Genomic DNA, 5,427 nt, shown 5'->3' on the forward strand with positions numbered 1-5,427 from the left:
TTTGATGCAAAAAAGAAAAAGGAAAAAACCTCATATGGGAGCCCTTGGGTCTCAGAGGCTGTTCAACATGTATAATAAATGGCATTGACTGGGCCTATTTCACATTTGGTGGGAACATTCCATATTCTTCCCTGTGTATTGTTTTTTTTTTTTCTTCCCCACACTTTTTCTTCTCCCTGTATTTGAGCCCTGTCACTTTTTTTCTAGATTTCCTTCAACGTGAGTTATACTTCCCTCTGATGGGATCTGTGCCTGGAGGAGTCTAAAAAAACTTTTCCTATTTTTTAGCCTCCTTTGATCTGCTGGTTTTGGAACAGCAGAGCTCAGGGTTGAAAACTTAGTGTTTTCTTAACTATCTGCAGTTAGGCTAGGCACAGGGTTCTCAGTTTTGCACTGTTGACATTTTGGCCTGGATAATTCTTTGTTGTGGGGGCACCCTTGTGCATTATAGGATATTTAGAATATCTTTAGCATCTACTCACTAGTTGCCAATAGCACCTTCTCCAAGTTGTGACAGTTAAAGATGTCTGTGTCCCCTGGAGGTTGGGATGGAGGGATAGAATTCCTTCTCTTAGCCCCACTGAGAACCATTAAGAAGCTGCCTTGCCTAGTTTGGTCTAGCTTGAGAATTAGATGGCACAGAGTGGTTAACTAAAAACAACTTTGGTATTCCCTGGATCAGGTACTATGCCAGGTCCCAGGGATGCAGAGGGGGGGAAAAAGTCAGTTCCTTAAAGTAAAAAAACACAAATGGTAATTACACAAGTTTTAAGCAAGTGAATTCTATAACAACGTTAGTTGGTTCTCTACCTTGAAAAGTGGGCTCTATTTTGGTTAACAAGGCTGCTACCATATGGGTTGTTGACATTTTCTGCCTCATCTAGCTCTTCTGACACCTTTATGTAGCATCTGAACCACTTGTGGGTCCCCCAGAGTACTATATACTCTTCCCTTTGGACTTTTGTGCAAAATTTCCTGTCGGACATATCTTTTACCTAATTTTATTTCTGATGCTGAATCTTGCCACTGGAAACACTGAGTGTCATTACTGGTTCACAATTTCTCCTACAGTATTTGCTGCAGGCATATTAGTTGGTGCTTTCCTTGGCAGGATTCTGTGTTCTACAGGTCCTCTGGTAAGAATCTGCCTTTGTCCCCTGGGTCCTTTTGTTCCCCCTTTCCAGATAGACTGGAGAATTTGTCAATGTGCTGAGTTCCTTCAGTGCTTCAGTGTTCTTGAGGCAGCTAATTCAGCTTGACTTCAAGTGATTTCCCTCCCGTTTTGGTACTGGTGGAATCTGACTTCTGGTTACCTCTACTGAAAAGCAATTCTGAAGTCCATTTTCTCTACGTTCCCTTGGGACTCCAAGTGGTTTGAGTTTCCAAAGGATCTGTTTAGCTCATGGGTGTTTAGAGGGGTTCAAGCTGGTGAATTAAAAGTGGAGGAAGGAGATGGTATGGAAATTTAGGACCCTAGAGCAATCCTAGAAGAATTTCTTGGAGGAGAAACTTTCTTGATGTTTGTGGTCTTTCTAAAAATCCAAGGAAATTTTGCATTCTGATTGAGGAGTTTTCCTATGACTGGCCTACTTGAGTTCATTCATTCAGTGAGTTCTGAGATGCTGAACTTGTTCTAGGTCCTGGTAGTATCTTCTGGGACAAGGTATCAAGGCCCCAGCTATCATGGAATGTACATTCTGGTGGAATTGCCAATTAAAGTATTTAGGGAACAAAAGATCTGTATGGCTTCTGATGATTCTTTGGCTTCAGGCACCCCCAGGGCCTCTTGAATCTCTCCCATAACCTCCAAAAATTTAAATACGAAGAGTCTTTAATCCAGCAAATCTACTTGTATAAGTATCTGTTCTAAAAACAGACTTGCTTATGTACACATACATATACAAGGATATTTAGTGTGGCTATAACAGTGAAACATTTAAAGTAAAACTAGTACATTTATACTCAAGTAAAATTCATCCATTACAGTATGTATGAATTAGATCTATATACATACTGACAAGCTCTCCAAGACATGTTAACAAACAAAATACCCAACTAATCCCCAATAAGCCTACCTGCACCCCTTACTCCCACCAGTCAAGACTAGTGTGTGTATATTTATAGTGTGTATAGAACTGGAGGGATGCACACTGAAATCGTAAACATGGTTAACTGGAGAAAAGTAGGAATTGTGGCTGTTTAGGGTATTCATATGCAGTTTCTAATAATTTTTTGAAATAGTAACAAGTAATACTACATAACACCTGGGAACTGTGTAACACCTGGGATAGGCGCCCTAGGGTTTTCCTGGTTAGCTGCAAATTTCCAAGATAAGGCCTGAATAACGATTTGCAGCTTCTAAAGATTCAAATCTGACTCATTGCAGTCTCAAAATTGTTAAGTTTACTTAGCGGCCCTGTGTGTGTGGGCGGGGAGCGGGTGGAGTGTGGGCGGGGAGGGGGTGGGGTGTGGGCGGGGAGGAAGAGGCTGGAGGAGACGTCCAGAGACTAGTTGACCAGGTGACTGCCGAATAATAGAAGGGAAGGGGCCCGGAAGCAACTCCGGAAGAGCTCACTAGGAGATAGGAGAGGGGAGACTTGGGCCCGCAGGTGCGCACTCTCCCAAGTATCTGGACTGGGGATGGGGGAGCAGATGGATTTTCTAAGGTCTCCAAGTTAGCCCGGATCACGTATACTCTGATTGGTTCATTATGACGCAACTCTTGTTCTGCAGTCAAGAGGACATAATACGGGGAGTTTCTTCGGGCTGGCCGTAGCTCAGCGGTTCCTTCGACTACACAGTGTTTAAATTACTCTCTCTCAGGGTGGTTCGAGACCCGCGGGCGCTCTCCAGTCCTTTTGCCGCTGCCCGCCGGGAGCACCAAAGTGACCAGGTTTCCCAGTGGTTGTTTAGCTCCCATTCGACTAGGAACCGGGGATCCTTGGAGAGATGATGCCTGGTTCTAGAACTGGGGCAGGAAATAACAGAGGTGAACCTAGCGGATCTTGGATTCACCTAGTAGTTCCCGGAAGTAAGGAAATGCTAACCTCCCCCCACCCCCACCCCCCAAAAAACCCTTTGAAAATTACTTTTGATGTTAGGTAATGTTTGAGTTTTTGTTCCAGTAGTTATCCGTTATACTTCTGTCTTTTCTAAGTCCTCAAATAACTTTTCCATAGGTGGCTGTATTATTTACTTTGTCAGCTATATCTTGACTCCCTCTTATTTATATGTGCTGTGCTAAGTCGCTTCAGTTGTGTCTGACTCTGCGACCCCCTGGACTGTAGCCCGTCAGGCTCCTCTGTCTGTGGAATTCTCCAGGCAATAATACTGGAGAATTATTCCTTTTCCAGGAGATCTTCCCGACCGAGGGATGGAACCTACCTCTCCTGTGGCTCCTGCATTGCAGGCGAATTCTTTACCGCTGAGCCAACCCATTACTTATATAAAGATCAATTATTTTATTCTTTTTTTCCCCTTTTCTTTCCTCTCAATTTGAGACATATTGTTTTCAGAAAACAATTTGCATACTCTTTCCCCAGCCTTGTTACCTCCTTTATTTTACTTGCAGATCTACAACTTATTAGTATATTTAACACTAACCATCATGATGCTTTCTGAATTTTCCTGTTCTTGGTTGGATGAAACTAATTTTCTAGTAAGTTCCTCAAAAGAGGCTCCTGAGTACAGTATTCTGAGTTCTTGCATATTTAATACTGATTTTCTATAGCCTTAGTATGTAAAGGACATATTGGCTGGATATAAAATCTTGGGTCTCACTTCTTTTCTGAAGGGTGTTTAAAAACTTATTTGCTGCCTTTCTTGTGTGCTGTTGTGAAACCTGTTACCAACCTAATTTTTTTTTCCTTCCTAAGTAATTTGGTCATTTTGCTTGAAGCCCAGAAGATTTCTTTTTCTTTCAAATCTAATTGATTTTTCTAAGATACCTCAGTTCTGTTTTTAAATTATGTGATAAAATTCCATACTGTTTCTATAGTGACTGCACCAACTTATATTCCCACCGACAGTGTATGAGGATTCTCTTTTTTCCACATTCTTGCCAACAGTTTTCATTTATTGTCTTTTTGATGATAGCCATTCTCACAGGTGTGAGGTGGTATTTCTTTGTGGTTTTGTTTTACATTTCCCTGATGATTAGTGATATTGAGCATTATTCTATGCAATCTGGAAGCTAGGTCAGTTTTCTTTGTTTTTTAATATTGTGGTAAAATACACAGAAAAAAATTACCATCTTAACCATTTTTAAGAGTACAATGGATTTAACTCAGTGGAATTAACTATGTTCATATTCTTATGCGACCATCACCACTGCTCATCTCCAGAACTTTTTTCATCTTGCAAAACGGAAACCATATCTATTAACTCTCCACCCCACCTTGCCCCTAGCTTCTGGCAACCACCATTCTACTTCCTCTCGCTATGAATTTGACTACTTTAGGAAATTCATATAGATGAAATTGTCAGTATATGTCTTTCTGTGACCGGCTTATTTCATTTAGTATACTGTGTGGTGGCATGTGATAGGATTTCCTGGATATATACCCAGAAGTGGAATTGTTGGATCATATGGTAATTTTGGACTTCCTTGGTGGCTCAGATGGTAAAGTGTCTGACTACAATGCAGGAGACCCGGGTTTGATCCCTGGATCAGGAAGATCCCCTGGAGAAGAAAATGGCAGCCCACTCCAGTATTCTTGCCTAGAAAATCCCATGGATGGAGGAGCCTGGTAGGCTACACATAGTCCATGGGGTCACAAAGAGTTGGACACGACTGAACGACTTCACTTTCATTATAATTTTATTTTTAGTTTTTGAGGAGTCTCCATACTGTTTTCCATGGCAGCTGCACAATTTTACATTCCTATCAACAGTGCACAAGGATTTCAATCTCTCTATATCGTTGACATTTGTTGTTTTTTTTTTTTTTTTTTTTATAGTATTCATCTTAATGGGTGTGAGATGATTCCTCTCTATTCTCCTATGTTATTTTTCTAGTAGGTCTGCATCCATATAGTGTTAGTATTTTTATTCAGTTCAGCTCAGTCGTTCAGTCGTGTCTGACTCTGCAGCCCCATGGACTGCAGCACGCCAGCCTCCCTGTCTATCACCAACTCCCGGAGTTCACCCAAACTCATGTCCATTGAGTCAGTGATGCCATCCAACCATCTCATCCCTGTCATCCCCTTCTCCTCCCACCTTCAATCTTTCCCAGCATCAAGGTCTTTTCAAATGAGTCAGCTCTTCGCATCAGGTGGCCAAAGTATTGGAGTTTCAGCTTCAACATCAGTCCCTCCAATGAACACCCAGGGCTTATCTCCTTTAGGATGGACTGGTTGGATCTCCTTGCAGTCCAAAGGACTCTCAAGAGTCTTCTCCAGCACCACAGTTCAAAAGCATCAGTTCTTC

The 5,427-nt window shown here is 41.8% G+C and overlaps 1 long non-coding RNA gene across 1 annotated transcript in view; it reads right to left on the reverse strand.

Moving 5' to 3' along the window:
* The window catches only part of LOC104996218, a 3,582-nt gene extending 1,177 nt beyond the window's left edge, over nt 1-2,405 (reverse strand). The window contains exon 1 of the long non-coding RNA XR_826150.1: nt 95-2,405. This is a non-coding gene — a long non-coding RNA (uncharacterized LOC104996218). The remainder of the gene's footprint in view (nt 1-94) is intronic.
* Between the last annotated feature and the right edge of the window lie 3,022 nt (nt 2,406-5,427).

The sequence above is a fragment of the Bison bison genome, unplaced genomic scaffold, assembly GCF_000754665.1.
Source record: "Bison bison bison isolate TAMUID 2011002044 unplaced genomic scaffold, Bison_UMD1.0 scf7180017864291, whole genome shotgun sequence".
NCBI lineage: Eukaryota > Metazoa > Chordata > Mammalia > Artiodactyla > Bovidae > Bison > Bison bison.